The following is an 18469-nucleotide window of genomic DNA, read 5'->3' as shown; positions in this document are numbered from 1 at the left end:
CCGATCTCGGCTGACAGCGCCAGGGGAGGAAGGACGGGTGCCTAGGCTTACACCGCGCGCGCGGCGTTGTCTAGAGGAATCAATGAAGGAATGAATGAATGGGGAGAGCCGGGAAAAGAATGAATGGGGCCCGGCTGCGCAGCCACAAGCCGCCCGCTCGCAATGAATGAACCGCCCTTCGGCCGCGGCGTCCCAGCGCCGCACCGGGGCGCTGTTGCCCCGCCGCGGCGGCTGCGGCGGCGGCTGGAATCCCCCGGCCGCGCACGTGGCCGGGGCGGAGGAGGCCGAGCGCCGCCAACGCTAGATGTCACCTGGAGGCAGCGGTGGCGGAGGCCGCTGCTGTGGTGGGGGTGGGGGAGGGGGCGAGGGGAGGCTATAAAAGTAACTCCGCGGCACGTGCACACTTCAGGGAAACTTCAGAGCCCGGCCGCGGCCGTAGAAGGCGCTGGGGCTGCCTGCGCCGCGCCGGGCACCCTCCCTGTGAGCCGGGCGGGCGGATCCCCGAGGGCTGCAGGCGAGCCCGCTCCTGGCCCCAAGGTGGCCCTGGGATGTTGGGCGAGTGAGGCGGGGGCGAGGAGGAGCAGCAGCATGAGCGGCAATGGGAGCGGGCTGAACGCCTCCCACCCGCCCGCGGAGCTCAGCCTGGACCGGCCCGCCTGGGTGGCTTCCACTTTGGCCGCCATCCTCATCTTCACCATCGTGGTGGACGTGCTGGGCAACCTGCTGGTCATCCTGTCCGTGTACAGGAACAAGAAGCTGCGGAACGCTGGTAAGGAGAGGGGAGGGGTAGCTCAGTGGTTTGAGCATTGACTGGCTAAACCCAGGGTGGTGAGTTCAATCCTTGAGGGGGCTAGTTAGGGATCTGGGGCAAAAATTGGGGATTGGTCCTGCTTTGAGCAGGGGGTTGGACTAGATGACCTCCTGAGGTCCCTTCCAAACTTGATATGAGTCTAAGGGCAAGGGGGGGCAGTGCGGGGGGGGGGGGTTGCCAGCTCCAGCGCCTTCACCCCAGCTGTCCAGCTTCGCTCAGGCGTCGGGCGCTGCTAGCCCGCGGCTGTCTCACGCCAACCTGACGGGCACGGAGAGTTCGGCCCCCGGAGGGCTGGTCCTCATTGCCTTGGCGCTGCGGCGTGGGAAGCTTGTGGCAAACGCGTCCCGCTCCGCAGCGGTGCAGAACGCGAGCCTCCGGCCAGCCCCCTTCTGCAGAGCTATTTTTAACCGGCCTCGACTGGAGCTTTTCTCGCTGTTGGAGCCTCGCTCGTTTGTAGATAAAACTCGGGATGGGTGTTCGGGGGGCGGGGGTTTAAAAGTCCCTGCAAGACCGCGGATACAGTATGCGACAGATGTTTCACGGCAAATCGGCGCTCAAGCTCTGTGATGTGTATTTTTAGCAATTGCAACCAAACCGTGGTGCTATTTAAAGCTTTCGTTCAGTAAAAGTGTGAGCCGGTGTAACAAACAAGCTTTGCTTTGCAAAGAATGAAACCTGGAGGGAGGATGCCGGAGCTTGTAGTAGTATGTGAACTGACCAGATGTCACGCTACCGATCTCTAAGTTGAATATTACTTAATACGTCTCTCTGCATAAAATAACAGGGTTGTGACATCTGACAAAGTCCAAAGGTTTAGTTATGGCTGATGCATAATTCAGAATAAAGGCACAAAGTTGATAAGCATCTCTCTTTATTCACCAACTACTTGCTGTTTACTTCTTTTAAAGACTGAAGCCATCTGACAGAAAATCAGATTTAGGCATGCCTCAGAAAAGTGGATTTTTGACAGGATAGGATCTGTGATGGGCTATTGGGTAAATCCCTCTTAGTTTACTGATTATTGGTCCGACAGACAGGAACTTCTCCTTCAGAGGCTCTGCTTTATCAGGTCAGACCAGCTGCTGCGCACGTGTACCAAATCTGTGCACTCAAAACCCTTTTGAAACTGTCATTGAAAAAAAAAATAAAGAGGGAATATATGCAGGGAGCTGCGGTGCTAAACAAAACAGCTATTTCTGTGTTGCTATTTTTTCCTCCCACCTAAACCTGGGGTCTCCAAACTTTATGAGACGAGAGCCGTATTAGATTTTTTGAAGGGGCTTCGCAGGCTGAAGTAACTGTGAAATAAATTAAATATATGCAAAATCATTAAAAAAAAAACCCCACTACTCTACTCTGTGTCAGTGTTGCATTAAATTCTAAATCAGGTATAAAAGTTAATCAATGCAGGTACTGTGAAATCACACAATATTTGTTGATACGTTAAAAATAATTTCACATTTTTTTTATTTCTAAAAACCTCACATTTGTATCATACAAATACACATATTCAAAAATAAAGAAATATTATTTTAGAATTAGTGAGAAGTATGGTACTGATGTTTTTCTGACAACATTGCATTTAGCTGTGGTTCAAAGTTAGCGTTCCCTAGCATCAAAATTGATTGTAAATGTTCATCAGACAAGGTCGAGCTGTAGTGGGATTTCACATATTTCATCATTGAAAATGTTTTTTCACACACATAAGTAGTGCCAAACACTGACATTAATCCACAGACAGAGTTTTTTACATGAGCATATTGATCACTTGACAGGCATTTACAGAACTCTACCAGACTTCCTTCCTTATATTTGTCCTTCAGCATGTCATAGGATTGCAGGTCAGTCACTTCCATTTGAAGTTCAAGTGACTGCTCCGCGTGCCTACTCAGCTGCAGCCTGCCTGCTTTGTGCTGATGGGTATCTATGCCCGCCTGTTTGCTTCTTCTGCTTGGCTGCAGCAACCACTGGCCCCTAAGTTGGCTCCCAGAGGCACTCACCCCTCTGCACAGCTCAGCTGTGCTTGCCCCTCCCCCCCATGAGCTCCTGCTGTGGCCCCTCCCCCTGCCTGCTCCTCGTGCCTACTCAGCTGTTCGCGCTTCTCCCCTGTTGGTCGGAGGGCGGACAAATGGAAGCCCAGGGCCGCATCCGGCCCCCGGGCCCTAGTTTGGAGACCCCTGCCCTTAACTGTTGTAATGGACTGGTTCCGGTTATTGATGAATGGCCTGCAAAATTTCCGTGTTCACGCCACAGAAGTCAGCTGAGTTAGACTGGCTTGAGACTGGTGTTAGAGACGAAGCTTGGTTTTGAATCTAGACAACTGCCATGTAACTGTTCTCTGTCTGTATTCTAAATCTAACTGACACTGCATAAAAGGTTTCTAAGGTCACTTTCTAAATAAGGTAATTAAAATGGTTTATAGTTTTCATTTCAAGGAATAAAGAAGAGGACGACTTGTGGCACCTTAGAGACTAACCAATTTATTTGAGCTTTCGTGAGCCAGAGCTCACTTCATCGGATGCATACTGTGGAAAATACAGAAGATGTCAATAAGCATGATTAAAATGAAGGCAAACTTCTTTTCTTATGTCGTTATCACTGATCTGAGCCTTCTGTCACTTAGACCTTGATGTAAATAAGGAGTACTTCCATCAAAACCAAAAGTGATGTGAGATCAGAATCAGATTCTAGAATTCCAAGTCAAGCTAAACTTTGTGTTGCCATTTTTTCTCATTTAGACCTTTCTTTTTATCCTAGGGATTTTTTGTCGAAGTAGGTATATATTTTTAATGGGTCTGTGGGTTAGAGTTAATGGATTTAGATAAACCCCTCATGTTAATTCACACTCCTCAGTTCTTCTCTTGGGAATCTGAAGTCTAGAGAGCCATAGTAACAGACCCCACAAAATATAGTGATGTGTACCCGAGAGTAGAATTGACTCCTTAGACTCTTATATCTATATTTGTTCTGCTTTAGCTCTCAGCACATCCCATTCATATTCTTTCAAATGCTCACTTTTCACATTTCTCACTCTCTGCCTTTTTCTTTCTCAGTGCCTATTGAGAACTGCAGCAAACTATGACAACATAGAGCTAAGGCCAGAGAACGTTTTGGGGATATTGAATTGTATTAGGCTAGGTTGTGGGACAGATACTGCTGTAATTTAACTAAGAAACTGGTTTATAGTAGGAAATAATTCATATTGTGTTTTAGGATATAATTTACTAGTAAAACAAAGTAGTTTCCTAGGAGATAGATTAAAACTTCTGTCCTGTAAGAAAAACTTTGAATACTTTGATGAAAGAAAATGAATGGACTTCAGGATCTGGGAAACATAGAAAATGGTTAAACGAACAAATTTTATAATCCTGTAACTTTTTAGGCCCCACCCAGCGAAAATTTAAGATGGTCCGTAACTTCAGTGATGTGAATAGCCCCATTGAACATTACATTGAATTCAGTGGGACCACTCATGAGTAAAGTTATCCATGTATGTAAGTATTTCCAGGATCCGGGCCTAATATTATTTTGATTGGGGAAAGGAGGATTTTCTTTAATTTTAGTGCTGTTAAATCAGGATATTTAGGAATAGGCTAAATTTTAAATGTCAGGTTATTGATACATCTTATTTATAATTTGTTAATTATAAGGAAAGTTGCAACTAATTGCAGAGCCATAATGAGAAAGAAACTTCTGATTTTGCAGCATCATATATTAATGAGTCATTTGCTGACCCATTCCTTGAGGAAAAAAGGACACGGGCTGAAAATTCTACCTGAAACAGGTCAGGGAGGAGCAGAAGATGCCTTCTGAAGAATATGTATTTCAATGAAGATTACTGTTCCTTCTGAAAAAGAGGACAAACTGAACTATGGAATATTTAACATTGTACCAAAACAGGTGGATGTGGTGGGGGAAAATATCTTGCATCTCCATCTCTCTATTATATATATATATATATATATATATATATATATATATATATATACATACGTACACACACACACACACATTTTTTTGGAAGATAACTACAACGTCAATCTGTGGACTTCTTTTATTGCTAAAATATGCCCTGGGGAATAGTAGGAAAACCTAGAAAAACCTTCACAAGAAGTGGTATCACCTGCCTGCCAGTCAGAAGGTTAGTGAGGTACTGTGATCAAAGCAAAGGAGTCAGTATCTCAAAGAAGCTTTGTCTCAGCACGCGAGGAGTGTCTGGTACAACAGACTCCTTCATAGTCACAGACGTGGCTTCAGTAGATGCTCTTCTAGACACAGAAGCCGATGATGCAACTGGTAGGATTCTCTTTTATTTAATGTACTTGACTGTAATGAGTTTCATAGTTCTGACCTAATGTTATGGTGATTTTTACGATCAACATATTAGTAGGCCAAGTTCAGTCTTGGTGCAAGCAGCTGTGATCTAGGTCGCATTGGCTTACACCAGGGGTGAATTTGGCTCCTGATGTCTTTTAACTTTGGCACAGATTTAATGGGAAACATTCAAGGCATAAGGATTTTGATGTTTTAAGTCTTGACCTGATGTCCAGGTCGATGAAACTTTAGGAAGTCATTCATGTGTTGGCTTTCTTATTTTTTTTATAAAGAGGTTCAGTATAAATCATGGAATGTATTTCATGGTTCTTTGTTAATGCTTATAGCTCTGCCTGATAAATTCTTTTAACAAAAGTCCTGAGTTGAAAAATTAAAGACACAGATTTTTGCTGAGTTGCTCTGCTCAGTGTTGCAAAGGCTAAAGTGACTTAGGCTCTTAAGTGCGTAAGGCCCAGATTCTCAAAGACATTTAAATTCTGAAATCAGGGGGAGTTAGGTGCCTAAATAGCTTTTGAGGCTCTAGCTAAATCACTTGTGAATATGAGACTTCGACTCCTGAGTCACTTAAGCCTTTCAGCACTGAGTAGAGCAATGCCTAAATAGTTTAAAAAGCTGGGCCAAAGTGACTGGCCTCAGGAAAGGTAAGTGGGGAAATACAGATAGTTTTCAAACCATTGCATAACGTTATTACTAAAAAAGCAAAATATTAGAGCACCTCAGTGAATGTAGAAAGCAGGTAACTTAAAGAAGTTTATAAAATGGTATAAGTAAGAATTCATATGATTGACTGTCCTTATGCCTTCATTGTTCTCCTTGTCAAGAAAACAATGCATCAAGAACAAGGCGATGAAGCAGTTGTAAAAATTAGCTTATTACGTGGTAAGTTAAAAATGATTTCTCCCCTGTTAGGGTCTCATTCTACACTCTTTACATACGCACAAAACGACCACTGTAATCACTGGGAGCTTTGCATACACAAGGACTGCAGGTTTGGGACCTTATTAGTTAATGAAGGGAGCTGCTTTCAGTCTTATCCCTCTTGATCTTCCTCTTCCCCTTCCAAACTGTATTATTTTGGCCAAGTTAATTGTTTTTGCATGGCTACTTGGAGGAGCCAGCATAAAGGAGTCATAAAGTGGTCTTAAGAGCCACCCACTGAATTCCTGGGGAGCTAAAGTGGGTTCAGGGAGCATAGTTTGTAAAGACAGGACCAAGAATGTCAGTGCGTGAGGTTGAGAGCAGCCCCAAATTAAATTTGTATGTTCATTTGGGACATCTAGGAAAAAATGAAGGAGGACAGCTACTTATGTGAAATGTGTTTTTAAAAAGTCCCTTTAAATAAAAAATAACCTGAAGTATTTTTATTAATACTGTTGTATTTTTAGAATCCGGGGCACAGTCAGTTGGAATCCTGCATGTGGAGGGCTTACAGAATTGGGCTCTTGCTTTTTAAAAATTAGATATGTTGCATAGCAGCATATTAATCTGGTTGGTGAAGAGACTTCTTAGTTTCAGTATTTACATTTATTGGAAATATTATACATGGGGGTTTTCAGATGATCAGAGAGCAGCTTTCATTCAGCCTTTTCATTCTGTTAATTGTTCTTGATGATCTGTTTTTTTTTCTGTCAAGACATTCTTCAACAGAGTATTTGTCATGATCTGTTTACAAAAAGAAATTAAACTTCTTCTGTTGTGAAACAGACTAAAGGAATTATTGTCTCTATTACAGATTTCCCTGGATGACTTTTGCATACCCAGGGAGAAAATGGGTAGCCCAAGAAACGTTTGGATCATCAGAGAGAACAGCTGTAGAAGACCAAATAATAACACGAGAAATAAGGGTCTGAAGAAAATTGACTGACATATTGATGGCAATGAACATTGGTATTTCAGACTTGAGTTACTTCAGGTAGCAAAAATGGTAAGCCAATTGGGGGTGGAGGGGGAAATGTCTAGCTGAGTTGTTGAACTTGTCCACCTGATGGACAAAATTACAAAGCAAAATGTACAGTTTCGGACAAAGCAATTCCTTTAGAGTAGTAAATGGTGATTTTTGGTTAATAATTCATACAAGTTTAGGGTTCACTTCAGAAACTTGTTGAAGTGGGACCTTGTCCTTTCAGTAACCAAAAGTTAGGGGTAAGCATTTTAAAAAAAAGTATGGGGTTGTTTTTTTTTTTTTTTTTTTAGTTTTTGTCTTTCCTTACTCTTCCTGCCAGTTTTTAATTTTATGAACTGGCTTACCTTTTTGGAGGCACTGCTTCTTGTCTCTTGCTGTCATGAAACACTGTTTCTGGTTGGAAACACTTTTTTCTTTGTCTCTTCTAGATTTTGGTTCTCCGCTTTTCTGTTTTTTCCTCGGGTTTTTTTTTTTCTATTCTTCGTCTGTTGTCTCTAGTCTCTTTTCACTTCCTCTCTTCCTTCCCTCCCCCCCAGTACTCTGCTACTCTGTTTCTTTTAACCTTTGCTGTTTTTTCTTTTCCTTCACCACTATACATGTTTCTAGCATAATGACAATTCTAGTTTCTAATGATGGAAATGCTACCAGCAGTAGATATCAGATACCAGTAGGACCACTAACAAACCCTCTTAGACATTGTGGATTGCTTTCATAGGGAAATAAAAATTCTGCAATGTCAGACCAGGATTCAGAGTAGCAGCCGTGTTAGTCTGTATCCACAAAAAGAAAAGGAGGACTTGTGGCACCTTAGAGACTAACACATCCAGAGTGCAATTTTGCAGTCTGAAAAAACACCTTGCACCCTTTTTGTTGGCAACCTCTTTTTCTTATGCACTTGCTTCAAAACTTCCTGAAATATCACACTAACGTTCCACTTTTGAGTAATGGAACTCCTCCAGGAGGACATGATTACTAAATGAGTTCTTTTTTGGAATGAGACACAAATGTGTGTTAATAGCTTTTTAAAAGAATTTATGGATCTTTTGTAAACAAATAAACATGTATTTAATATGTTTGTAAATAATGCTTGAGCCTTTATTATATAAATACTACCAAGAGAATAGTACCCTTTCAGTAGGGTAGCCCTTCCAAAGTCCACCTGCACTGGGGGCAATGATTGAGCTGAATAGGGTTGTAAAGCTGTGTATCTTTCATGCTGAAATGAGTCTCCCCATTCTTTTGAACTATGTCATTTTAAGGATGGAAAATACAATGAAACAAACTAAATAAGAATCCTATGGTATGCCAGAGAACAGATTTGTCAACCCTGTGGGCATGCTGCAAACCCCATCTTCCTCTCCTATGTTAGGCTATTGAGGAGGGTGTGGGTTGGAAAAAATATATTTAGGGGCAATCTTTGGTTTATATTGTGATTTGTAACTTATGGGATGGGTTACTTTGAGCACTGGATGGACACCTTTCATTGTGCAGTAATATGTGCAGTAATAAATAATACAAAAGCTCCACGTTCAGTATTTTTTTAAAAGCGCAAAACCATGTCAGTTTCCATTTAAAAGCAGTTTTGCACCAGAAATGTCTTCAACCAACTCACCCCAATAGCTAGAAGACTGAAACAAAGAAATCATACCTGACTATCACAGCTTCTGGTTCCACACTCTTTCAGGCAGGGTTAGCACCTGCTCAGGAATTCTGTTCTTGATTCTGCCTTGTTTGGTGTACCTTGTAAAGCCACAGTTACAGAAATACGGAGATACTGCATTACTTTGTTTGCATACTGCTACCTTCTTTTCCCTTCAGCCCCAAAGATTTCCCATCATCCTCCCTTTCTGTCTCCCTCCTCAAGTTTCTTCCTCCCCAACATCCATGGCTTGTTTTTCCCCATTCAGACACTCCTGTTTCCCTCCATAACATACGGACTATATAGACTCTTCCTAAGGCATGGTCCCTAACCTACACATGATTACAGAGATGTGGCTTTAGTGATTACTTCACCCTATGCAGTGCTACAGCCATGTGATTAGATTAGGGACCATTCTCCAAACTCCAGGAGGACTCTGAGCAGTCTTTATAGCTTAGAGTCCTAGGACAGACCTAAAGGACTCAAACTATAGAGATTGCAGCTTGGAGCACCTCTCCCTCACGCCCCAGCTCTTCCAGCAAAAACAGGAGATAAAGGCAGGGCCGGCTCTAGGCACCAGCAAAACGAGCAGGTGCTTGGGGCAGCATCCTGGTGCCGGCCATGCTGCCCCTAGAAATGTGCCCCCGCCGCCCCAGCTCGCCTCCGCTCCGCCTCTGCCCACTCCCCTGAGTGCGCCGCCGCCTCTCTGCTTCTCCCCCCTCCCTCGGCTTGCCGTTTCGCATGGGGGAGGCAGCGGTGGTGGACCGGAGGCGAGCTGGGGCGGGGAGCGGTTCCTCTTCCCCCCCTCCATTACTTCCTGCGCTCCCACCCCCAACCCCGCTCCCCTCGGCTCCGCCTGCTCCCCTGAACGCACTGCCTCTCCCTCGCCTGAGAGGGAGGGGGGAGAAGCGGAGCGGCGGCGTGTTCAGGGGAGCAGGTGGAGCGGAGGTGAGCTGTTGCGGGGGGGAGCTGCAGGAAGCAATGGGGGGGGGATGCGGCATGCCCGGAGGAGGAGGCAGGGCTGGGGATTTGGGGAAGGGGTTGGAAAGGAGCGGAGTTGGGGCGGAGCCAGGGGGTGGGGGGACACGAAAAGAAAGCAGGGGCGGCCAAAAAAGTTTTTGCTTGGGGCTGCAAAAATCCTAGAGCCGGCCCTGGATAGAGGCATATGCTCGTGAAACCAATAGGGAGTGTCCTAGCGAGGTTCAGGAAATTGACCTCTGGTTTGGTAGTTTCCACCAGTACAAATAAAATGAGATTAAAATGCTATCAGTTTAGAATAGGGGCATTTCCCCACACTTTGCGTGTGTGTGACTAAGTGACTGTACATGTTACATGACAGTGGAGAAATAGATCTTCCGCCTGTTGGTTTAGAAGTTGAAGTCCGGGTACAAAATTTGAAGAGGATGCACGATCATTTTCTCTTCTAATGACAAAAAGGAGATCCAAAAAGTAATTGTACTTCAAATGTACTTTTTATGGTTTATCGGCTTTTCAAAGTTTTTTTAAATTTTTATAACTTACTTCTGTAAAGCCAATGAGTTTTAAACAGTTAACATTTGGAGCAACTCAGAATTGAAAAGTTTATTTTGACCATAAAGTCATGTTACATAGATATTTTATAGAGATTATGTATGTACTATGCATTAAATGTATAACATCCATTTTTCAGTCATTAAAGATGACATTCCTTGCAAAGGTAGAAAACAGGATACAAACTATTCTTTCCTTTGATTCATGTCGCCACATTTACTCATAAGATTCTCATTGATATTAATGAATGAATGAATTAATTAATTAGATAAATCCCCTTTGGCAATGCAATGTATGTGGTTGACGGCCCTCTTCCCCTTTCAAGAATGGATTTCAGCTTCACTTCACTTAACTGGCCTATATGACAATCAGATTTATGGGAATAGTGCTTCGTGGTGGCTGAAAGGCAAACAAATCTGGGACTCCTGTAAAGCTATTCAATTGGGTTGCCATCTGCAAGGCCCAAGATTCATGTGTATACTTCTCTCTGGACCCTACACCTTCACGCTTCTTCAAATAACTCTGCCATAAAAACAGGGGGAAGGTTTGTGATCCAGAGGGTGAGGTCCAATTGGGAATTTGATCAAAACTAATGTGTTTTCCCAGGGGACTCAGTTTATGTCCACAGAGCTCTCATTCCATACCACGGGCACTGGAATGTGAATGGTAAACTGCATTATCACCTTACCCTGTCACTGTTGGGATGGAGCCTACTGCAGCTGCAGGTTTAGCAGTATTTTGAGCAGGACTTCCTTGGGTTAGGACTTTCCAAGTAAATAAATCCTCCCCATGTCCTAACACAGGAATCAGTTCTTATCTTGCTGATTGATATTCCATGTGACTAATCAAGAACATAGCTTTTGTTAGTAGGCCATGTCAACTAAACCTGAATAGGAGTACAGTACTACTGTACAATCTTGTATTAGTCAGCCACAGAAAACATTTAGGGCCTGATTTTCAGACACGCTGAACACTCATAACTCCATTTGAAGTCAATGGGAACTCTGGTGATTCGTTACCTTTGACAAATAGGTAAAAAAGCCCATGCAGGTCTTTCCTTGTCTGACCACTCAGGAGCTGTTGGCCAAGCAGATGGAGGGGTAAGTGCCATGTACAGTCTTGAAGATTTCCATGCAGTCTTTATATGGGAGATGAAGGTAAAGAGTGTGTGGAGGAGGAATACTGGAAGTCCCAGAAGCAGACTGCTTATGTGAATAGTAGGAAATTTGCTACAGTAAATTTCAACAAAAGTGGGGTTTTTTTTATCAAAATTTTCCCTGAAGTGTTTTTTGTCAAAACACAAAAACTGACATATTTTGTCCAAAATGAATGTTTTTCCATCCAAAAACTGCAATATTTCAGTCCAAAGCTAAAAACTTCTTGCTTTTCAGGCATTTGTTTCCTAAAATTTTCCCCCAAAAGCAGGTGCTTTTCATGAAAAAATTTGTTTAATGCAAACCGCAATTTTCGACTGAAAAACAGTTTCAGTGGAAAACTTTGAGCAGCCCTTGTGGGTAGTCTCCTCTCCATTGTCAGCAGCAACAAACTTAATTAATGCCTCTACTGTCAACATCAGTAAGCTAGATTGAGTGAGCCTTCCTACTTCCAGCTAATTATAAAGACCTATTCCTTTCCCAATCTGTCTTGGGGGCAATAAGTGAATTTACTTCACCCCTAGAGTTGACAGAGTGGTATGACCCAATTGGAGGTGGGGAAAGAACAAGTTTAGCATGTACACCTGGAAAGCCTGAAAGGACAAAAGCTACTTCCACGTTCACTTCTCATTACATGGCACCTTTCACCCCTTCACTCTTTGAGCAGCTCTGTAATTCCTGGCTATTGAGCTAGAGCCGTGTATTAGCATTTTTGCTTTTCTTCAGCTCCCTTGGATAGGTTAGCCTGTGTCAATATCCACAGTCTTATTTTGAGACAGAGGTGATGCTTTGCTAGGATAGGACCCTAAGATCTTTTAGGTTTTGTGAAGAGCTAGACACTGGCCATTAACTTTAAATAAATGTTCTCTGTATAAATTCATATGGACTAAATTCATTCCTGGTACAACTTCATTGACTTCAAAAGGAGTTTCTCTAGTTTAGGCAACTTTCTAATACTGGATGGGGAGCAAATTAGTATGGGTGATCTACAAATAAAATGTTTTTAAACATTGTTTTTATTTTATTAGTAATGTGCATGCATTTGTCATGGCTCAGTTATGGGAAATCTTTACATAGAAAGTATCTCTTCAGATTATCTTTTGTTGAATTCATTTTTACTGGGATTCTATCTGATTATAATACTTCAGCAGTGTAATACTGTTAATCTAACATTCAGGTTCATATGATTATGATTTACTAACAATCTGTGTTGATGTTTTAGTAATGCAGTGGTTAATAATAGGGCATTTAGATAATTACAGTTTTTAATATGATTCAATTTGCTAATTGTTTTTAATTACTGATATATTTACAGGCTGGAAGTGTAATATTTTTGTAACTGTGGGATTCCAGGATGGCTTTTTCTACAGTTAAAACATACCAACCCTTTTGTTGTTACCATGTGAATGGTTTTAAAGAAACAAAATAAATGTTTTTCCATATTCCAGTTGAGCGTGCAGACGTTCATTAATCTGTTTCTTTAAACACATTATTTTTTTAAGATCATGAAATTTGAATATTTTTGGCTCTGAGCTAAGTGAAACTAAAACTACATGGCATGGAGCAGAGCGGACCTCATCTAATCATGAAAATTATGCCCCAAAGCAGGGGAGTGGACTCTTGTAGTGTGCTTTCCCGGCACCTGAGCTGTGAAGCCCTCCACACAAAGAAAACGTGTTTGGGGCTCTGCAGCTTTTGGGAGGTACTGTGACTGGCTGAAATATCATGGGTCTGGGGAACAGTTTCTCAACACAGAATGTTCCCCTTCAGAACCTGTAGATTTTCCCACTGAAAGCTCAGCAGAAGTTAATGGTATTCATTGGAGCCTTGAATTCCATTGTTTCTACCTTAGATAGAGGGACCAAAGCAACGTGGCTGCTCAGAGATGCCAGCATTTCAAAAAATGGTCCTGACAACAAGCTGGGGTAATCTGGAGTCTGCTCAGGGGAAGTGGGAGGGAAAGGGTGCGTGCATGCTTTCTGAAGAGAATTTGAAGCGATTTGCAACATGAATATTTTAATTCTCAAGGCCTCAACTGGCTTTGAGTTCAGCTAAGCAGCCAGAAACCATGAAGATCCCACTTCTCCCTTTAATTAAAAAAAAAAAAATTCTGACTCATAACTGGTGCCCCCTCACCTACAGATGATTCTCTTCTTGTGGGGAGGCCCAGTGACCTTCAATTCCCTCCTCAACTGGCATCATCAGCAACCAGTTTCTCACTTTGATATCTAATTAATCTATCTTCTGCATTCTTTTTCTCCAGTGGAGGGCTGTGTGCGTGATGTCTCTGCTACTTTGGTCGTCTTTTTCTAGGGATTCGAAAGGTTTGGGGTTCCCCTATTCTTGTTTTATTACTGTCTCCTCTCCCCCCTCAGTATGTGCCCATCTGCCCAGCTCTGTGTCCCATGAGTATTCTGGGAAATGAGTACTCCCTGGGAAATATTTTCTTTACAAATTCCCCCATCCCTCTTCACCAGTCCCAGCAAACTCAGGGTGAAAACCTGGCTACAGTGAAGTCAATGGGAAAACTCGGAGTTCAAGGTTTCCCACTCAACATATATATGGGGCAATAATTGGCCTATGAAAGGCAGGAATCTTGATCTGCCATAGTCAGGATCCAAATACTTACCAGGCACTGGGGATCCTGCCATAGCTGCCCTTTTTATGCATGAATAGTAACTGCAGTAAGGGACCAAGACATAACATCTTTCTCCCCATCCTTTGTGTGCCCTGGGACCATCTTTAAAAACGTAGAACTGTCCTGGCTAGACTATCACCACCAAGCCAGCTGTGCTTTCTGGTCCCCCTTCTCCTTACACAGCTCACAGTGGGGCTGACGGTCAGTGCAGATGCCCAGAGAGCTATATAGTTGGGACTAGTACACTTAGTGGAAGTACATGGCTACATACCTAGCCATATATACTCTGTCTATTAACCCTTTGCCAATCCCTCTATCCTTTGGGCAGTATATATTGGAAAGTCAGTTGAAATTTCATATATGTTAGACAAACAAATTATGACTCAGATGTTGATGATTCAAGATTATCTCGGCAGGGAGAAGACCACAGGCTATTGCAATACCTCCCTTGTCTAACCATTTCAGTAAGTGGATTTTGTGTTCAGTGGATCAGGGACAGTTTGCCTGGCCCACGTTGTCTGGATGGATAACATCAATCTGTTCTTGATGTTCTTTGCCCCCCTCTGCTTTCTACTCACAGGAAATGCTCCAGATTATCAAATTTTGCAAATGTATGAGCTGTTTGCATAAAATTGCTGGTGTGAGTATATATGTACATGATCTGCATATATATATGCATTTGTGTTTGCATGCATGTGTGCACACAGAGTCTATCAGGGATGGGCTCAAGAATGGGTGCCGTAGAGCCAACAAGGATAATTTCCAGATGGCTGGTTAAGCCAGTTTTCCATCCTCTATGCATAGCTTGGATAGAGTGGAGTGGAGCAGGGCCGAGGATGTGTCCCAGTATGTGGTGTTAACTGATGTAAAGCTCATAAGATTCTCACACTTGCTGTTTCCTACAAAAAAAAAATGCGTTATTTTAAACATTATTTTTAACGAGCATTATTTTTAGTGAGCATTTCTTTGGTTACTTCCATTATAAGTCTGCCTACCTTTTCACACTACCTTTTCAGCTCACTACTTCTTGCCTTGTCTCTTCCACAGTCAGCGTATCCTACTACTGGGAATCTCTGCAGTGTCTGAAAATAATGTTGACTATAGGTGTTTTGGTGGCTGCTGGAACACTTATATTGACTTTCATTGCTTTCTTGGCACAGAACTTGCATTATTTAAAGATTTGACTTTTTTCAGTCCATACAGCATTATATGTTTGTCTCATGTATCCAGTTTTTTCCAGTAGTTTCTGGAAGCTCCTAAGAATTTCTCTTGGTTCTATTTGTTGTACATTTGCATTCTTTCAATGGATACTTCATAGGTTTAATATGCAAGTATGAAGATGGCTCCCTGATATATCTGCTGATTCCTGTAGCTTCTTTGACCACTCTCATATTGCAGGATTACTTTTCTGATAGCAAGGTTTAAATTTGTACTATCTTTCTTAAGTTGCCTGCTGTGTTTCATTGAATAATACTTTTCTCTCTTGTTGTTTTGATGATGGATCTTTCAGTTTTGCTCTGAAATCTTGTGGAATTACAAGCTGGTTTTGACTGTGGGCTTTCCTTTAAGGCTCATGTTAGACATTCTCTGATATTGTTTTATTAGTCTCTGGAATGTTAGGATATTGAAATGTTCTCAGGGCATAGCACACTGCCATTTTAAAAGGGACCGCTATTCTTCCCCGGTAATTTTTCCTTGTAAGACTCGCTGTAACGTAATAAAGACAATCTAGAGATGACTGTCAAATTGAACGGAGCTCTTTGTGTGCTTCTCTGATATAAAGCCTGAACCCCTGAGTAATGTTAGTCTCCACAAGTAACATGAGGCCCTAAAAAAAGACGTTGGACCTGATTAATGTAGGTACGTTGGTTGAAGTTAAGGTAATGGTAAGTAAGCTGTGTTCAAGGATCTCAGGAAAGGGTGAATTGGCAATCCAAGTGCCTGTATGTATTTGTTTTCTCTTTAGGATATCACTCATTTGTCACAGCCCTTTTACATGACTTCATTGTAAGTTTTTGTTAGTGGGTGTCGCTCTTACTTCCCTCGAGCGCTAGCAGCTACAGAACGTGGCTGACAGCATGCTGACTGGAGTCAATGTCGCTGAGCATGTTACTCTTGTGTTGAGAGAATGTCACAGATTACCAGCAGATCTTCTATTATATTTGCTTATATTCAGAACTCTCCATTATCTCTTCCTACCATATTTCCTCATAAAACTTTCTTAATCATCATTCCATTGTGTTCACCTGTCTGTATATTGAACTGCTGACAATTCCTTGTGATAGGACAACAATATTTGTGTCTACATCTTTTGCTTACCTTATTTAAAAACATCAAACCTGCTTCCTTCACAAATTGATCTTCAGATCATTTACTCCTTCATAGCTGTTCTTTCCTGCTACATCCTTAATGGATATTCAATGGAAATTCAGGAGCTACTACGTAAGTAACATGGGGCAGCAGTTGCATCATGTGGTTAAGTTTAAATATGGCTTTTAAATTTTTATTTCTTTTTTTGTATTAGAGTGCCTGTATGAAAGGTGCTTTTGAAGTATGAAGTATGTGACTGATCATTTCTTCTATAAACTCTCAGAAATATGTATGCTTTAGCATGTTACTAAAAATAGGGGACTCAAACACAAATATCTTAAATATATAAGCACTGCAGGCATTTCAAACTTGTTAAATAGCAAAAAATCTGAATTTACAGAGAACACTTCATGATTGACATTACGCTCCCAATTTAGCTGATTAGTAAGGGCTAAATTGTGGCTTAGATTACATGGCCACACAAAGGACTAAGGCCTAGATCCTCAAAGGTCCAGATCCATTGACTTCAATGGCTAAATACCTTGGAGGATCTGGGCCTAAGTGAACTAGGAATTCTATTTACATCATTTTGTGATTACCTGGACCTTGGGACTTGATGCCTATATATAAGTGCACGCCTGCATACTCCCTTCCTGGAACAGGTGGGCAGGGAATGGGTAAGCGTTGGTTCCATCTCAACCCTCACTGGGTAGAGAAGTTGACGTAGCATGAGTAGAGGTATGGGAGGGGGTAATCATTTAGTGCTGGGGTAGGCCAATAGTCAGTTACTACCCCCATTGAACAAGGAGGAAGCAGGAGAAGAATTGTGGCTCAGAGGTGTGTCTGAAGAAATACTGGACACTCTTCTCTTAGGTTCTTGTTTTCACACTCGTAAGATTTTGGGCAGGTTGATAAGGCGGGTTGTGATGCAACTTTAAATGTAACTAAATGTAGTTTTGGTTTATAACATAAACCACTCATGTTGCACTTACTCAATCAAGACTATAGGAATACATGTTCTTAGGACTAAAGGAAACAATTAAACCTAAAATACTACTTCAGAAGGGTAGGCAAGTATGTCAACTGTTAGTCTGGGAGCCTGAAAAATTCACCCTGCTGGAAAGGTGACGTTAATTGAATTTGCAATGGGTTCCTGCAAAAAGACACTTTCTTCCTGCAGGACACATTGAGCCTGATCCTCAGCTAGTGCAAGTTAGAATAGGTCCACTGAAATCAATGGAGGTGTGTCAATTTACATCCTCTGAGGATTTGGCTTAACATGGTTATAATCATCCAAATGCATGATTTTTTTTTTCTTATGACGTTGCGTTACAGTCCTCAACAGAGCTAGATAATAATTCCTGTGTCCTCCTTGCATTTGCCCTTTACATCATTTGCCATTGTCAACCATTCCATATTTAATGGATCTTTCAGTGTCTTACTGCAACTCTCATGCCTGTTGTAGAAAAAAGTCCTCACTTCCTTACAAATGTTCTACCTCCATCCTCTTTCCCTTTGTAAGACTTTCTCTCTCCTTACTTAGCAACCTCTTTGATTATTTTGTGTCTTGATTTTAAATCTACTTCTTCTAGTGGTTAATGATTTACTTTTGCCTTTAAGCATGAATTTCTTAATTTCCTACTTGTTGTCAGTGCCACCTTTTATAGTATATGGCTCACACTATCATGCTTTGAGAACCTCATTCAAGAAGCCAGTTTCTCCAGCATTCTCCTATCCTGGCTTTAATCCTATTTACATAATCCCTTTCACTTCTAGTGGTGATTTTAAATTGTTCCCTATCTGTTCTCCTGTGGAATGCCTCAGACTCCCTGGGATGTCTAATTTTTTTGGTGGTTTCCCACTTGACATTCAGCTCTATTATCTCTGTCAACTCATCCTCCCTATCCCTTTGTCTCCCATCTACAGCATTTACATATATTGTTTTAAACATTTGACATCCTTTCTTTAGGTAAAAAAGTTCTTCTTCATGCATGTTTCTGCCTTTGTTAGTTTCCTTAACTCCAAAAACATAGCTCCCAAGGCTAGAAATCTCAGGAATTTTTTACCTTGAAAATTCTCTATTCCCTGTCTTCTGCCACATCTCCTTGTCATCACCTCTGGTTCAGTACCATAATTTCTTTTTAACTTA

At 42.0% G+C, this 18469-nt stretch overlaps 1 protein-coding gene across 4 annotated transcripts in view; it reads left to right on the top strand.

Annotated features, from left to right (window-relative positions):
- The first annotated feature begins 404 nt into the window (after window positions 1-404).
- The window catches only part of MTNR1A (melatonin receptor 1A), a 106016-nt gene continuing 87951 nt past the window's right edge, over window positions 405-18469 (top strand). Inside the window, exons 1-3 of one of the 4 annotated variants that reach the window (XR_006290765.1) lie at window positions 405-769; window positions 6879-7070; window positions 10028-12743. The gene's annotated coding sequence lies outside the window, so the exon portion shown is untranslated. Of the gene's footprint in view, window positions 770-4461; window positions 5108-5685; window positions 6026-6878; window positions 7071-10027; window positions 12744-18469 lie in introns of those variants that run through there. The other 3 variants (XM_043546115.1, XM_043546116.1, XM_043546117.1) reach the window with 3 other exon arrangements.

The sequence above is a fragment of the Chelonia mydas genome, chromosome 4 (genome assembly GCF_015237465.2).
Source record: "Chelonia mydas isolate rCheMyd1 chromosome 4, rCheMyd1.pri.v2, whole genome shotgun sequence".
Lineage (NCBI taxonomy): Eukaryota > Metazoa > Chordata > Testudines > Cheloniidae > Chelonia > Chelonia mydas.
Note: the sequence above shows the minus strand (reverse complement) of the source record. Positions and strands in the feature narration are given on the sequence as shown.